This window comes from Pelobates fuscus, chromosome 8 (assembly GCF_036172605.1).
Source record: "Pelobates fuscus isolate aPelFus1 chromosome 8, aPelFus1.pri, whole genome shotgun sequence".
NCBI classification, from domain to species: domain Eukaryota; kingdom Metazoa; phylum Chordata; class Amphibia; order Anura; family Pelobatidae; genus Pelobates; species Pelobates fuscus.
The window spans coordinates 72,998,060-73,017,112 of NC_086324.1; the positions used below are offsets into that span (position 1 = coordinate 72,998,060).

A 19,053-nucleotide genomic window follows, 5' to 3' on the forward strand; every position below is an offset into this window, starting at 1 on the left:
AAATCAGCTCTCCGCTACACTGTTAATGTGCTTCGTTTCAAAAGTGCATAATTCGTTCCCATTCACCGGCCGTTCGTGGGTTTCCACGTGTTCCCGGGCTCCGGTTTCATCCCAATGGTCTAACTCACGCATTGCTGTTTCTTCTCCTCTATTTGTTTTAATTTCTGCCGACCGTTGCTTTACTGTGTAGTTTAAATCCCGTCGCTTGCCACCACTTGTAGCGGAGAAGTAGTATAATCCACGATATCTCCGCTGGGTAACAGGAACAGCATAAAATAATCCAGGTAAATAAATACAGCATACAATAATCCCAGTAGCTTTGTAAGAATCCTTCCTTCCCAAGAACTAGACAACACATAGGCTGGGAGTCAACTGAGCTTTTAATCACAGGTCACAGTATTTATGGGATTCCCCATGCAATGGGTTTCCCTACTGAAATTACAGGGGTTGTACAGTAGGGGACTACATGGGGAACTTAACAACCTGGACATTTCTCCCATCATGCACTGCTGCACGAGAGGGATACTCCCACTAGAATATACAGTTAAGTGGATTATCCCTCCGTGCAGCAGAACCAATATTTTACGTGAAAATGCATAACTTTTACATTATTCAGGATATTTGAACGAATGGACGTTCGGTAGATAGCTGAGCGCACATTTCGTGAAAGTACCGCTCAGATCCCAGCACATCTAACCGAACGCCGCACAAAATACACATTATTTCCAAGTTATATTCAAAGTACTGATTGACAGTAGGGGAACAAACTACCGAAGGACCAGGGCTCCCGAACGGCTTAGAAGTCCAGCGGTATTCGTGCCGACCAAATACCGCTGGGCTAAGAAAGGATCCAAGATGGCCGACCGCCGCGTGGCGGCCACCTTGAATCTCTCTAATTACCGATGGCAACAATGTTTCAATATTTAATGGGAGCCACACAACCTCCTTTGTGTGGTCTCCCATTCGGTAGTTTGTTCGTTTCACGAACAGTGTTGAAATTCACTCTTCGTGAAACTACTGTATGAATGCTGGTGGCTTCATGCCGCCAGCATACAAATGCTCTTGTTCGGTATAAATACAGCAATCGGTATATGCTTGGTTATTCATGCTTAAAGTGACAGCAATACATTAATAACAATTACAGTTGTAAGTGGCTAGTTTTGCCACAGTGCTCATGACATAAACCCGGCCTTGCGAGCATCAGTGCCTGAAAGCAATCTAAGGAAGAAGTACCAGCGGAAATGTGATCATTTGTTATCCTGCAACATTAAATATATGGATGTGGATAAAATGGCAACATATTAGACCAGTAATTACTACTTTGCTTCTTCCTTCATCCACAAAGTAGAATGGCAATTGTAGATAGGAATACTGAAATGGTGTTAAGTTTACTTACCTTTGTCCTCAATCCCCTTATCAAGGGTTTGGAATCAATGGACGCACATGGCCGTCCACAGGAACTTTTCCATGGGGGTGGGCATAATATTAATGACATTGTGATGACAGGAAGCCCCTGGGTGCTCTCTTTCCTTTAAGGGGTCAAACCGCTCTCAAATGGTTTAACCCCAAAGGCTTCCTGCAGCTCCAGGGGGCTCAGTGGTATTCGGCTTCTGAAACGGAGTGTCAGGAAGTGGAGATTGACGTGAGACATGGGTGCTGCAGATTGGCTAGAGTGGTCAGTTGACGCTCTAAGTCAATTGCTAGTTCCTGGTTCATAATAATAATAAAAATGTTTGACTTTTTTATGAATGGGGAGCTGATTGGCTTAGAGTTCCAGCTGACCGCTCTAGCCAATCAGCAACACCCCTATCCTTGGCTCCTTTACCGCTCTGCTACTTTCTGCTTATTTTGCACCTTTCTGCTCCTTTCTCTTTCTGATCCCTTTCTGCTCCTTGCAGACCCTTTCTACTCCTTCTCCTACTTTACCATTGTGCTCCTTGCTGTCCCTTTTTGCTCCTTGCTACCCTTTTCTGCTCCTTCTCCTACTTTACATTTGTGCTCCTTCTGATTCTTTCTGCTCCTTTACCTTTGTGCTCCTTCTGTCCCTTTCTGCTCTTTGCAGACGCTCCCTGCTCCTTGCAGGCCCGTTCTGCTCCTTGATGTCCCTTCCTGCTCATTTCTGTTCCTTCTGCTACTTTACCTTTGTGCTCCTTCTGTCCCTTCCTGCTCCTTGCTGCCTTTCCAGCTCCTTGCTGACCCTTTCTTCAACTTCTACTTTACCTTTGTGCTGCTTTACCTTCCAGATTTTTGCTGATCCTTCCTTCTCCTTGCTGACACTTTCTGCTCCTTGCTGACCCTTCCTACTCCTTGCTGACCCTTCCTGCTTATGCTGCCCCTTTCCTGCCTTGTCCTGCTCCTTGCTGCCTCATCCTGCTCCTTGCTGCCCCTTCCTGCTTCTTGCTGGCCCTTGCTGCTTCTTGCTGGCCCTTGCTGCTTCTTGCTGGCCCTTGCTGCCCCTTGTTGCTTCTTGCTGCCCCTTCCTGCTCATTTCTGTCCCTTTGTGCTCCTTCTCCTACTTTACCTTTGTGCTCCCTGCGGTCCCTTCCAGCTCCTTGCTGCCCCTTTCTACTCCTTGATGTCACTTCCTGCTCATTTCTGTTCCTTCTCCTTTCTGCTTCTTCTCTTTCTTTACCTTCCTGCTCATTGCTGACCCTTCATCTAGACTGCCTCCCCACATCTCTCACTTACCTGATCTATAGGCTGCCTCAACCCCCCATCCCTCACTTACCTGATCTGTAGGTGGATCCCCCATCTCTCACTTACCTGATCTGTATGCTGCACCCCCATCCCTCACTTACCTGATCTATAGGCTGTCTCTCACCTTCCCACTCCCTCACTTCCCTGACCTGTAGGTTGTCCCTCCATGCCTCACTTCCCTGATCTATAGGTTGCCCCCCCATGCCTCACTTACCTGATTGGGGAATAGTTATAGACAACAGACTAAACAGTCCCTGATCTATAGACTCACTTACCCATGCCTCACTTACCTGATCTATAGGCTCTCTCCCCCCATGCCTCACTTCCCTGATCTATAGACTGCCCCCCATGCCTCACTTCCCTGATCTATAGGCTCTCTCTCCCCCATGCCTCACTTACCTGATCTATACTCTGTCTCTCACCTCCCCACTCCCTCACTTACCTGATCTGTAGGCTGCCCCCCCATCCCTCACTTACCCGATCTGCAGGCTGCATGTGCTGCTCCCCTGCGGATTCAGTCAAGAGAGAGAAGCAGGGATAAGATGTAGCTTCCTATCCCTGTCTCTCTCAATACACATCCTCACACACACACAGTGCCCTCACACACACACACACACACACACACACCACCCTCACACACACCACCCTCACAAACACACACAAACAGCACCCTCACACACACAGTGCCCACAATAACAGCGCCCACACACACACACAGCACCCACACACTGCACCCTCACACACATGCATAGTGTATGTGTGTGTGTGTGTGTATATACACACTTTGCTTTAAGGTGCACACCTTTATGCAATAGGCTGCGCATGCCTATACTAGTACCCATTGTATAGCATGAACGAATCTGATGATGCACTCGTGCTTAGCTCCCGGGAAGCCCCACTGTGCATGAGGTCTTACATAGATGCCTAACTAGACTAATGCTGGGACCTCCTCTGATAATGCGCTCTAGTCCCTTTTAGATAACAGTTAAATTATCATATTTAGCATAAAACAAACACAAACTTAGGGATTATGAAATTTAGAGATTATTGTAGAATGATTTGATACCATTAGATTAACCCTGTAAATTCTGCCCTGAATAACTCTCTCTAAATACTACTGGTATGTCCAAGGAGGAACTGTGCACAGTCTGTGCTGTTTCACCATGAACTGATTGTGCAATATTAATAATTATCATAATAATGTTTCTGCTTTCAGTGTCTACGCCTTGCTTTGTCAGTTTTCTGAGTATGTGTTAAAAACAAATCACACTTGAAGAACAAGAAATCCAGATATTTGCTCAACCCTTTTCCCCGCCTTTGTATTTATCCCAACACAGTGTTACCTACTGATACACCTCCTTAAATATCAATGTGGTCAGCTACTTCAAGTGCATAACATCTCTTCTGCAGGGCTCCAGTGTGCGGTATGTATACAGAATTCCATTCATGTGCATTATTTGCTTCACTCTATTTTAGACTGCAACTCGTGGATTTACGGTACTGTGCCAATTGCAAGGTTTTACAAATGTATATTCCACATCTCCAATCAAATGTAATACAGACATTGCATGAATGGGATGAAAACATATATTTCTGTCTTTCGCTATCCTTACATACAATTGGACAGAAAGAGACTGTAGATATTTTCATGTTTTAACAATCTCATTACCTATGACCCTAGGTCAGGGGTTCCCAACCTGTGGTACGCATACCCCAAGGGGTACAATTCAGTGCCCCAGGGGGTACGCAAAATCATTTCTGTAATGGCGAGCATATGGGTTGGGAACCCAGTTTGCCGCGATGGTTATGGGACAACAGTGGAAAATCACAGGATCTCCCCTGCTGGCCCATGCAGAGCCAGCGCTATACTAGCGCCGGCTCTGCTGTGTGCTGACAGGCAGCCTGTGGGGGAGAGAGGGGTTAGGAGGAGCTGGGAGGCGGAAAGGTCCTCCCTCGAGTTCGGCAATTCGGAGCGTTGCCGCGGGTTACCACGGCAACGCTTAGAGGATCTCGCGGGAGGACTGAACTCTGCCTGCAGCCAGAGTAGCTATAGGCAGGATCGAGCTGCTCATCACCACCGGACCAGCAGGGCAATGTCCCCTCTCCCCGAGGAAAAGGTAAGGAGAGGGGACATAAACCTATTTAACACATTTAAAAAAAAATGCGTTTTTAATAATAAAAATACATATATGAATTGCCCCCCCACACACACCCCATACCCATCACACACACACAGCACCCCTCACACACACACATACACACAAATAGCACCACTCATGCACACACATACACACAGCACCCCTCAGCAATACAGCACTCCTTGCACATACACACACACAGAGAGCATTACTCACACACACAGACACAACACCCCTCACACACAGTGTGTGTATATCTGCATGTGTGTGTCATTGTGTATATGTGTGTATCTGTATGCCAGTGTGTGGTATCTGCATTTGTGTCAGTGTGTATTTGTGTGTCATTGTTTGTATATGTGTGTGTCAGTGGGGGTATCTGTGTGTCTGTGTATCTGCATGTGTATCAGTGTATGTATCTGTGTCAGGGTATGTATCTTTGTGCCATTGTGTGTGTCTGTGTATCTGCATGTGTGTCAGTGTTTGTATCTGTATGTATGTTGTTGTGTGTCTGTGTATGCATGTCAGTGTTTTTATCTGTATGTTTGTGCATCATTGTGTCTGTACATTTGTACCTGTATGTATGTCGGTGTGTGTATCTGCATGTATGTCAATGTTTGCATGCATTTGTGTGTGTGTGTGTGTATTTGTATCTATATGTGTTTCAGTGTTTGTTTGTGTGTCTGTGGCAGAGGAGTAGCAGGGAGAGCTTGGGTCAGAGGAGAAGCAAGGAGAGCCTATTGCAGAGAAAAGGGGCATACGGGACAGAGAAAAACGTATACATTTGAAATAAATGCAACTATATCAATTACAAACATTTTGATAATTGGTACAATTTATGAAAATGGGCTGCCAATGGGTACTCGAGTGAAAAAAACACTGACCTAGGTTGAACTCATAACCCTTAACATATTTTGGCCTAATTAGCTAATTAAAAAGTTGAAATACAAATTTGTTAAATGTGTTTTTGATTCTCTTTTATGATTTGTAGATATACATACAGTGAATGTGCATATATAAACAAAATGCTTAATATGTATTATTTTAGTAAATTGGCAACTAACTTGCAACATGTAGTACAAAATAGCCAAGTTGGAAAAGTTGTTGATTTTTTCATATTGGTTTGTTTTAGCCTTAATTAATAACTAATGACTAGTAAATATGTTCCAAAGAAGTGTGTTTGATTAAATATGGAATGTACCTAGTTGTCCGTCATTTATAAGCTTATATATAAACACTCTCTAAGTAGATATGTATCTGTCGTTCTGTATTGTATATTGTTCTATAAATGGAGTAAAATCAGGTGTGCTTTATATTTAGTCATGCAGCCCTAATGATATGGAAGACGTCTTGTGATTTTTAATCATGCTACTGTGTCCACATATCTTCACATGAGTCACAAGTCCCATTAGCACAAAATAGCCGCACCTAACAGCACCCAATCTACAAGATAATCATATATAACAAAGGTAAAATGACGTCATGTTCCATATGTTCCATAACAATGCTTACTGACAACAACAACCATTAGTTATGTGCTGTGCTTGTATTTATATATTTATAGATGTATGTATAAATAATGTTTTGTCTCATGTTATGCTTTGCACCATTAGTTACAGGTATTGAAAGGAATTTAGTGCAGAGTTAAAGTTACAAAACTGAACCACAATAGAAATACCGACATAAAATATCCTTAAACACATTAACATGCATAAACTATTACGCTTATTAACAGATAAAAAAACAACAAAACAAAATAAGAAAAAGCACGCGCACACACACACACACACACACACACTCAAAAATATATAGTTTACAAGGTACTTTAAATCACTTATCTTGGCAAACAAACATGGGGATTCAGATACACCATATGGCCATATCGTGTTAAGCCCTCCACTACATCACAGTACCCCAATATTGATGGATTCTACACTAATTTCCACATGGGAAATGAACAGGCTAACTGCAAAATGTACTGCTTAAACTGCTTCCAGGAAATGGAAGGGGCACCTTGAGTGGAAGGGCAGGTGGTCGGTCAACCAAAAAGGAATCTGGTCAGGATTCCAAATATACACAGAAAATGGGAATTGGTGGCACACCTGTAACATGCATTTGACATGTACATTTAAGGCTACACCACTGTTAAAAAAGTTATGTTCCGGTCCGCCTCCATTTTCATTTTTTTTAGATAGATAGATATATGATTGATAGATAGCATCTAGAACCTATGTTGCTGCTCCTCTTCCTCAGTCTCCAATCTGCTGACAGGCAAATCCAGATGGATAGAGATATGAGTATCACTTCAAACATACAGTAGAAACATGGGACAGGGCTGATTTCTAAAGATTGAATTGTTGCAAATACAAAACTAATTTAAAGTCAGTTTCAAATTTTAAGCCAAAATAGCCAAACTGGAAAAATCTTGTGCGAAATTCTGGTTTTCACTGGCTGCTTTAGTTTCAGACTATTAAACAAGTTATTTATGTATGTTGGTCATTTCCCACGATACCAGGATACTCGGCAGCTTTATCACAGCCAATCTGCTGAATGCACCTTTTCCAGCACGGACAGGGCAAATAATGGGAGTATAGGAGGGTATAATCTATAATGCCAACATTGCAGTTTATCAGAATAATTATATATTTGCAGAGGGTAGCATTAGCCACTATTATAATGTGATCCATTGTATGATTAATTGCAGTTATTAAAAATAATGTTGGATCTTACATAATGAAATGTGCTAACAAACAAACTGTGGGTGGTTGCTTAACTAAAATGTCTTTCTTGGAAACCTGTTTGTGGAGGTTGGAGGTAGCTCCTTTATGCCTATATAGAGGTTACTAGACAAAATATTCACAATTCAATAAGCTTTATTGAATTGGAGATCTATTTTGTTTTAGGACTTATGCTATGTTTTTTGCTTTGTGAAATCTTTTGATTGCAAGATTGTAACATTTTATTAATGTTGCAGCAAGAGAGGTTTATAATTTACTTTTTTTGTTTGTTTGATTCAAATATAAGAAACTTGAAACTTTTGTTCTAGTAGGGCAAAAAACACATATGTAACAGAAAATAAACAGCACCATAACCTGCTATAGTTCGTTGTGATGTTTATGGTTCTAGGAGTGCCCTGTTGTCCCCAATTGTATGTAGTCAAACCATTTGCTAACAGTTTGACTACTTACTTGGGGTCCTCTGTATGGCACTCGCACCTCCATTACTTTTTATGGAAGGCGGGAAACTCCTAAACAGTAATTTCTGCTAACTCTCATAACTAAGTCTTGCAATGCAGAGCTAGCTCATTGGCTGAGAACTGCAGCTAATCGATCTCAGTCAATGAGCTAAGCACTGGTGGGCTTAACTCCGAGAGCTTCCAATTCTCCATTAGGTGCAGTGAGGCAATAAGTGATGTAAGTAAGGAGTTAAACCATTCTAAAAACATCTGACTTCTTTCATTGAGGAAGTGCAGGACACTCCTGATGCCATAACCACTACAGCAAGAAGAACTTGTTGTGATGTGACAGAGTGGACTACAGACCTTTCAGGTGGGTCGTGGACTGCCCATCTGATAATTATTTTCTATTTCATTCTGTCTGTCTACTTATTGACAAATATAAATCTATATCCTAACACGTTTATATATTTTTTTTTCTCCAGAACTCTTCATCATGTGGAATCCAAACCAAGGTAAGTGCTAGCTTACATCTCATTCACTGGATCTGCCCTGCTTTGACCATGTAGACTTTACTTATCTTATAGTCAAGCAGCTAAAATAAATACAAGTCAAATGCTTATCATACAGTGACTCCTGACGCCACAATCTCTTGATTTCACATATCATAGGGTACCATATTTTCCATATGCCAAGGGTGCCCAAAAGGTAGATCTTCAGATGTTGTAGAACTATAACCTCCACAATGCTTTGCATACCTTTTTATAATGCTTTAGAATGACAAAGCATCATGGAAGCTGTAATTTTAAAACATCTGGGGATATACCTTTAGGCACCTCCACCATAGACTATATCACATGCTTCTACATCCACTATACTTCCATTTCAATCCATTTTCTCCATAACGCATGCCACACATTTAAGACCAATCTGATATCCTTCATCTCTTATTTTGTAACACATTAGGGGCATCATCAGTAACGAAAGCCCATAAATGACAATAGAGAGAATTGGCAACATTTTACACACAATTCTTCTCTCACCACCAATACTTCCAATTGGTATCCTTTTGAGAGAAATCCACTCTGCGTTGTGTATTAATAGTGCATGTAATATCCCTGTGTCACCTCTTCCAAGAACTAACATGTATCTTTATCCCCTCGTCCAGATAAATATATGACTAGCACTACTAAGGTATTCTACCCGATATTACAAATAAACAGCCAACACCATAGTTCTTACCAGAGAGAAATCTTTACTTAGAATCTGCCCAGTTAAATATCAAAGAAGAAGAATGTTACAAAGTTATAGTATTACAGAGTTACAATACATTCATAACACTCACACATTCCATCTATCTAATAATATCTGCTACATTGTGTATGTGCTGTGAGATGTTATGTGCAGCATCTGTGTCTTACCAACCCTACTCTCATGTGATGTCAGAATCTTCTATTTTTAAAGGAATTGGTTCCCATGTTGTAAATAGCCAATTCCTCAGCTCAATTGATATGTGATTTACTTTCCCAATGCCCAAAATGTTGTCTATCCTGTTATTTTATCTAAGTGTTAACTCTCCCAGCCATTCCTTTGCCTCTAACCTAAGGTGTGTTTTCCTAGATAGAGACTCCTTTGAAAACCAGTTGATATGTAAATGTGATCGGTGCCTTTCAGGTGCTGTATCTTTCCAACTATCTAAACAGAAACTCCCTTTGAAGATAATTCCTGACCTCCCATACACACAGACTTAATCAAGCACATATTAATCAGATATATAGAAGGCGTATGCCTGAAGTTGTGGGAGGGATTTTAAGCCTATTTAAACCCAGCAAACCCCTTACTTACCTGTCCTCGACGATTTCGGAAATTCCTCTTCCGGGTAGCGCAGACCTCTGACGTCATTTCCGCCTCGACACGAGTACACGTTCGTCAGCGTTCAGCATGTTCCAATCGTGAGTACTTTTCGGCAAACGCAAACTTCTTGGACGAAGCCACCAGACGTGATGGCAGATATTTCAATAGGACCAATCTATTCTTAGAAACTAGGCTCGCAGAATCAAATCATACCATGTGTTTAATTTCAGTCTGTTGCCGTGTCAGATCCGCCCTGTCGACAGGATGCTCATGTGGCTTAAAGACTTAGCAATTTGCCTCATCTATAGAATCTTTCACCTGACAGTCAAGTAATTTGTAGCTAAAGTAGGTAATCAAGTTCATATTTTCCTTAACCAAAGTAAAGCCTATGATTATATGGAGACTTCCACTTAGACAGAGTCTGGTAGTGAATGGTAGGTGTCAATGTTTGTTGAAGCATTCAAGTAGTTTCACGTTGTAAGCTAAATTACTGATTCACGGAGCTTTGTCTAGTCAATTAAAGTCACAGGTCTGGGTGCAATTGGGCAATACATTTGCAAATATCCCTAAGCACGCAACCTTCTTCTGACTCATTAGAAATTATCAACGTCAGCTTTTGTCTGCTTGAGCCATACGTATAATTTTCGTACATTCCGTCTCGGACTGCTTTCTTATGGATTTCGGCTTTTTACTGAAGCCCAGTCTATCCAATGCTAGTGTCAACTACAGCCATTGCATAATTAATCTTGTTTCATGGGTATGAACTTTAAGTTTTTAAGGTTTTGTGCTTAAAAAAAAAAAAAAAAAAAAAAAAACTCGTAATAGCACAGGTCTCTTTTCCAGGCTGCAAGTGGTGAATGCTCTGCCACCTGACGGCTAATTGGTGTGAGAGCTACTTCACTGTGGCGCTCATACACATAGGTTTGCACCAAAATATAAATCCCGGGGATGATACCCCGCTCCCCCTGCCCAAAGGTGACATCATGTATTTTGCATGACGGTTACATTTTATATAAAGTTTAATAGATTTTGAAACCTTATTCAATGGAACGGGAGACAGAATGAGACCGAGAAACCTGACATCGATTTACCAGTGTGGACAACAGAGTCCCATAAATACAGACATTTCTTCACGCACATGTCACCTGGATTACCCAAACTGTGCTCGGTAGTTTATTTGGCTAATGCAAACAATTGTTCACTATGAAATCCACATGCCTGAGCATATTTGACAGCTTTTGCATCAGGAAGGTTCCCTATTATAGGAGAGCTCAACAGTCATTTGTCACTGTCGTAACTTAACATGTTACACTGGATAACAAATAAACATTCTTCCTCTGAAACCAGCTTGATCATTGCATCCACTCTGCTACATGACTGTTTAGTGTTAGTCAGTCTATTTCGGTTTTTTTCAGACTTAAGGAAATAAATGGTCATTGACATACCTTGCTACAGTACGTAGGGTTCCCGTCTCAGTCTGGTTAGTAAGATTCCTTTCTAAGAAGGACGTGGATATAGATATTTCAGGCTAGCTCTCATTCATTACCGCTGCTCTAGTACCTGGTTTTATGCATTACATGATGGGTACAACAAGCACTCGTACATGGTTATTCGTCAGGTACACTTTTCATTATTTCTTGAAGCTTCATTAACCAGTTGATGTTCAGTCTATTTCATGGTATGCTTGTTTACGATATTTCCGTCCTAAATAAATAAACGGCTAGTATATAGGTATACTGCATAATGAATACCCAATGGCTACATGGCTAGGGATTTCACTCGATACGTGTATCTGTTCCCCTCTCTCTCGTTATGACAAGGTTCGTTTCATCCGTAAGTACGGCATTTTTATGTTAGTTGTGCGTTTCCTCTACCTAAGCTGCATTACAGACACATCATGTCATTACTATTCGCGTAAAAAAAAAAAAAAAAAAAAAAAAAAACTCGTATTACATAACAAGGCCACGATACGGCACCACGAGCCCCGAGGGCCATACATACAATCATACACACATTCTAGTTCATACGTCCTGACCATCTGGACCCCGACATGCTCACAGGGCACTCCAGTTTCGGTCAAGCGGTACGATCCTAACTCATTACCACCCACATTTCGTTCCACGGTATGTCCTCTTTCACTAACTGACCTTCCCTCTTAGTTAGCGACAGCTGGCTGTCAGGTACCTAGGTGTCCACTAGTTATTATTCCCCCTGGCTTCTTTGCCATAGGTTAGTGGTCCCGCGAGGCCAACACCCATCCTCATGCTTTGAGGTACTACGCCCCTCGGGCCAATTCATAGCTAGCCGCCTCGCATCGTGGCATAGAGAGGGCCTCATCTGTCACTCCCATTCTATCTTATGTTTAACTTTCACCGAGAGGCCGACACCCCGCCACAACGTTCAGTGGCCACGCTACCCCCTCGCGCCAACGCATAGATAGAGCCTCTCAAGCCGCTTGGCAAATAGCAGGGCCTCACCTGTCACCAACCTAGAGTAATCGTTTCGCCGCATTGCGGCACTAGCTAGTCAGCCAGCACACACACACACACACTCACACTCGCTCTCCTAGTAAGCTGTGGGAGGGGCGGCATACTACAGACCCATCACGCATAATCACTATGTTTTATATCCAATAACCAAATCAGGTATCCTAGCGCTTTATTTCCCGCTTTAGTTTCGATTGTGGATTAAATACTCTCACAGTTCAAACAGTATGGCAGAACTATCATACAAGGCTAATCCTAAGCTTACGATACGTCATCACTTACGGGCTGAGGGTCTGCTAGATACTTAGATATTGCAGTACAAGATACCCAAACGTATATATTACCCCGACTTGTCTCTCGCTGGCGATCCTATCATACCACGTGCCCAGGTCAAGCTAGTAGAAACCGAGGCCAGCGGTTCATCCAACATTTTGTTTCAGGCATTTGTCTTACATATATTCAGTTAAAAACGTATGTTGGGTCTCACGTTACCTTTTACGTTTCGTGTTGTGCAGGTCAGGCCTTGTATTGGACCATCGTCAGCTCCGCAAGACACTTGCGTACATACAGCGACTACTTCCAGATTCATGTATTACAGATATACTATTTATTACATTGCAACCCATTGAGGGACGTTTTGTACGTTGAGTTCTAAATTACCACATGTTGACTCATACTATCACTTATTATCACGTCAACGTCAGATATACAAGCGATGCAGGATAAGCATTAGCAATTTATCTAAGTCCGGGTAAACAGAATTCCCACTGGTTTCATATCTGACATCGAGGCATCACTCTGCCTTCATTACGACCAAACGAATACCATTCAAATCCTTAAACAACTAATAGGGACTTGTCTGCACGCTTGAAATTCACAGGGTCCTCCATGCGCATTCGATTCATTCATCGCGCATTTAACGTTGCACTCGTTTCACTTTATTTAAGTTCAAGAAGTCCATCAGGACGTACTTTCGGTCATGCTACATATTTCGGTTTAAGAAGTATCACCATAAGCATCATATAATACAAACATTTACGATCCCAAGCCTACCAAGCTACTATTATAGGGTACTTACTATTCAAACACATATCATCTTTAAATTCAAACTACAATCAAAGCTCCTTTCAGGTTCCTCTCTTGTGCCCACATTTCCCTACGGTGACTCACGGCTTGCGTTCTATTATTCGGTTCGCATCAACAGTTAACAGTTAGTTTAATTCAGTGCCTGTTACAGTCCTTTTTTGCTGTGGTTCATTGCAGTTAATCACAAGTGTAGGGTTAACTACATCCCATCCACTAGAGATTAACACCCTGCTGCGCATAGTTAGTACAAGTCCACATGGCCCAAATCATAGGTAGGGCCTCTCTCAAACACAGGGCTGATGGCACAACCTCAATTCTTATGGGATAGTCCTTATCTTCGCCTATTAGTTCCCGTTGGCTAGCAGCTCTACCACACGAGATATTAAATGGGCATATGAGTTTGCATAATTAAAACATATTACGTTTCCTCCCTCCTCACAGCATGCTACAAGAAATGGCTCCAGGTAACGTACTATCTTTATTTAACACTAACCCTGTCATCTCGAGTCTCCTGCAGTACCCCCCGCCTTAGCCACTTCCGGAGTCCTGAAGTCGGACCTTGCTTAAACGTAACGGTTAAGCTAAAAGAACACGCAGTCCAGAAATCCTCTACAGGTCTAAGAAGGTCTAATTCAAGCCTTAAGTATGAGTTTCCGCAGGTAAGTTTTGTCTACTAATACTAAGCAAACGTACTCTACCGCTTGCAATATGGGTAAGTATTGTATATGGTTCAAGATAATATGTGCGTTCCAATGTAAATGGTTGCTTGTACGATTTTTTGCCACATCTCTCAAACTATTCATGCTATACATTCGCTCATTGTTAATTAGTCTTGGCCTCAATCCAATTCCTTCTCGGGACATTCATTCCGTATTGGGGCCGCCACTGCAGCCTCAAGTTGTCAAGTTCCAACTCATGTTATGGACGGGATGGGACGCTAGAAATCCTCGGCAAGGCAATCGGTACATTCCAAATCCAGAGAAGGAAATCAGGCTCGCTTTCTATAATATGTCTAAATGATGTTGTTATGGTAAATAAATGTTACATACTTTTTGGCCCTCTTTTGCAGGCCTAACCTCGCGTCGGTTTCGGCACACCTCAACCGACTCTTATTTATAAAAACTATACACACTTTAATGTGCGCCCCTTCCATAATCCCGTACACAAATAGAAGGCGTATGCCTGAAGTTGTGGGAGGGATTTTAAGCCTATTTAAACCCAGCAAACCCCTTACTTACCTGTCCTCGACGATTTCGGAAATTCCCTCCCACCACACCCTCTTTATATATCATTATATCTGGGTGGGCCCTCTTTTGCAGGCCTAACCTCGCGTCGGTTTCGGCACACCTCAACCGACTCTTATTTATAAAAACTATACACACTTTAATGTGCGCCCCTTCCATAATCCCGTACACAAATATATTCATATGTTGCCCAACAGCCATAAGTACTTATGGCACAGCACGTAGACAAATAGATGTCAGGATACCCATACAATGTCTCTGTATAATGCCACGCTCGCTCTGCCTAAATCTCTCTCTCTAGCTTAATCTGAGTCTTTCTCACATCCTTTTCTGATCTCATCTTCAGTGGAAATAGTGCTGTAAATGAGTAAGTTTGAAAATGTTATCTTTCAAGCAAATGTTGTTGTTGCTATGCCACACGTCCGCTACTCCTGACCCAATATTATCACTGTGGATTGATCATTTGACAACTACAAGGCCATACGGAATATATTAATATCCTACTGTTTTAACAATGTGGAGATTTCCAGCTTTCCAACTAGCCACAGCACGGGTGTCTCAGATCTCAGCTACAGAGCCACTCAGCACTGGAAGCTACATACTACAAAGTTAACACTCAGTTTATGATCTTACAGTATGTGGGAATGTGTGTTTTTCTGAAACTCCCCTTTAGCTAGCTAGGTATAAGGCTAAACTATCAAGATGTTGATAAAGGATACTATATTCAACAGGAGCTCGTCTGCATACTATTAGGACCTCAGTATGCTTTACTTAAAACAAAAAAACAGTTCCTCTTTAACCCCTTAGCGACCGAGGACGGTTCAGGACCGTCATCGGCATTTTTGCATTGCCGACCGATGACGGTGCTGAACCGTCCTAACGGTGCAATGTACTTACCCGATCGCCGTCATTCCCCCGGCGGCGATCGGCGGTGCTCCCGGTGTGGGGAGACTGCCTGCAGCCCAGACAGTCTCCCCATGGCGGATTAGGGCCCCTGGGGCCATGTGATCGCTCAACAGGGCGATCACATGGCCACAATAGGTGTCTATGTGTCTGCCTGCAGGGGGACTGTCTGTGCTGACAGGCAGTCTCCCTGCAAGTGTAAAATCAGAAAAAATAAAAAAAGGTACATGTTAATAAAAATAAAAATTATTATATATGTGTGTATATATATGTTATATAGACATACATTATACTTATATAATATAATATATGCCTATATATCATATATATATAATGTCATACTAAGTGTATTTTTATATTAATATGTACATATATTAATATAAAAATACACGTCTATATATAATATCTATATATATTGTATATATTATTATAAAATACAAATAATAAGTAAATTAAAAAAATTAAAATAATAATATTTTTTTTTTTAAATTACATATCTACATGAAATTTTATTCTAACTGTATTTTGATATTAAAATATATATATATATATATATATATATATATATCAAAATACACTTAGAATTAAATTGTATATATATCTATGTATGTATAAATAAATAAAAATAATACGAAATATACATATGTCCATATACAAATGAACATAATTATGTAAATATACACGTAGACTTCAAATATATAAATATGCATATATATTTAAATTCTACGTGCATATTTATGTAATATTTTTATATAATTAAGTAATTTTATTAATTGCAATTTGAGGGACCTGCCTGCCAACCCAGGCCAAAATTCAAGAGAATTTAATTTTACCCTGTAACTTTCTATGACACCCTAAAACCTGTACAAGGGGGGTACCGTTTTACTCGGGAGACTTCACTGAATACAAATATTAGTGATTCAATACAATAAAACCTATCACAGCGATGATATTGTCAGTGAAAGTGACTTTTTTCTGCATTTTTCACACACAAAAAGCACTTTTACTGATGATACAATTGTTGTGATATGTTTTCCTGTTTTGAAACACTAATATTTGTGTTCAGGAAAGTCTCCAGAGTATAACAGTACCCCCCATGTACAGATTTTATAGCATTTTTGAAAGTTACAGGGTCAAATATATGGGTCAAATATTTTTACATTGAAAATGGCCAGGTTGGTTACGTTGCCTTTGAGAGCGTATGGTAGCCCAGGAATGAGAATTACCCCCATGATGGCATACCATTTGCAAAAGGGGTATGTCCAGTCTTTTTTAGCAGCCACTTAGTCACAAAAAGGGGTATGTCCAGTCTTTTTTAGCAGCCACTTAGTCACAAACACTGGCCAAAATTAGCGTTCAATTTAGTTTTTTACTTTTTTCACACAGAAAACAAATATGAACGCTAACTTTGGCCAGTGTTTGCGACTAGGTGGCTACTAAAAAAGACTGGACATACCCTATATTGAATACCCTGGGTTGTCTACTTTAAAGAAATATGTACATGTGGGGAGTTATTCAGAGACTTTTGACAGATAATAGTGTTACAATGTCACTATTGATAAATTTGAAAAAAATGTATGTTTTGAAACCGCAATATCCTACCCTATAACTTGCAAAAAAAAAAAGCAAAAAAGCATGTAAACACTGGTATTTTAAAACTCAGGACAAAATTTTGAATCTATTTAGCAGTTTTTTTTTATTCGCTTTTGTAGATAAGTAAAAGGTTTTTCAAGTAAAAGTAAAAAAAAACATGTATTTTTTTAAAAATTTTCATCATATTTGTTTGTTTTTTACATGAAATTACCTGAGATTATATAAATAATGGTATGTAAAGAAAGCCTTTTTTGTCTGGAAAAAAACAATATATAATTTGTATAGGAACAGTAAATGAGAGAGCGGAAAATTACAGCTAAACACAAACACCACAAAAGTGTAAAAAGAGGCCTGGTCGCAAATGTACAACATCGCAAAAACAGTCCAGTCCTTAAGGGGTTAATAGGTTTCAGTTCATTTTTTATATTATTTGGAATGACACATGGGCAATGTCTGGAGTAGGCTGTTCTAATTTATTTTCTCATATTGTTTTGCCCACTCCCATTAGAAAAGAATCTTAGTGGTTATAAACTACTGTCAATCATCTTCTTTCCACATAAAACTGGTGGGGATCACATGGACAAGCCAACACTAAGTGTAATCATATTTTTTTTTCAAAGTCAAGGTGTGATACATATTCAGCATAGTTAGTGGTCAGAGTGTTTAAAAACTAAACAATATGAAATCTACAAGACATACACACATTTATGACTTTTGATAGTGAGGAATCGCCTACTGGATTCTTATTATTCAGCCTTTTGTTCCATCAGGTACCTATTATGGACCACCCCCAGCCTATGTCCCTCCACCAGGGACCTATGTAGTGGCTCCTGTACCCTATGCTTACCCAGGATATCAAGCACCACCTCCTCCAGCTGGCTATGTATGTGTATGTAGTCCTGCCTGTCCATCTGGCTTTCCCTGTTATCATTATGGACCTCATCACCGTCATCATCACCATCACCACCACCATAACTGGTGGTAAAATCGCCATACAAAGGCAAGTATATTTAATTTGTAAACAGTTACATAAACCATATCAACGTATATCATAATATAATATTAAAAATCAGGCTCACTGCAATCTTTATTATTGCATTGTATATAAAGGACATTTTGGTTCAAGTAACCTTTTCTCTTGCCAGATACTTGCTAAGGTTGGCAATAAAAACATTTAGTAACTAACTGCAATATCAGGGCTGTATGGCATGAGTGGCAGGTGTAAAATTACCTTTGAATACATGACAAGTGATAAACTACAGACTTTCCTTTTAGAACACATGTACTGTAACAGCTATATTTCATTGAAGTGTTTATAGTGGTTGTGATCCACGGGCACCATTCTTCCATTCCTAAATGAGAGTCCCCAGCATTTCTATCCCCTCTGTGCTGCTTGAGCTAATGAGAAATCATTGATTTGAGCAGCAATGGGTGGCTGTGATTGGCTGAGAGTTTCAGCTGACCTTTTTTATCCCATCCCAGCTCCCATTCTGATTTGAATTGATATGGCTAGAAGGAAGTGTGTAATATTTGCATTAGCAGGGCTGTGGTTGGTCAGAGACCATCTGTAGTGTAGTGCCTGTTTACTATAAATTGAACAGAGAGAAGGTTTTCCCCAGGTAAGCGCCAGCAGTGAGCTTTGCCTGGACCAGGAAGAGGCTCCACCAATCAGAAGCCTCTCATTTGGTTATAATCAGGGACGTATTAGCCACGAGGCAAACAAGGCAGGGACGGACTGACAGCCTTCTGGGCCCCCGGGCAAAATCGTATCATGGGCCCTACAAAGAACAAATATTAAGTATTAAAAGGGACCTATAATCACAAGAAAAACTACAGCTTAATGTAGTTGTTCTGGTGTCCACAGCCAATCCTTGCTGGCT

At 40.8% G+C, this 19,053-nt stretch overlaps 1 long non-coding RNA gene across 1 annotated transcript; it reads left to right on the forward strand.

Moving 5' to 3' along the window:
- Positions 1-4,044: 4,044 nt before the first annotated feature.
- Positions 4,045-18,149, forward strand: LOC134571609 (uncharacterized). The gene is made up of 3 exons (XR_010085206.1): positions 4,045-4,121; positions 8,493-8,522; positions 17,944-18,149. It is a non-coding gene; the product is annotated as an uncharacterized LOC134571609 (long non-coding RNA).
- The last annotated feature ends 904 nt before the right edge of the window (positions 18,150-19,053 follow it).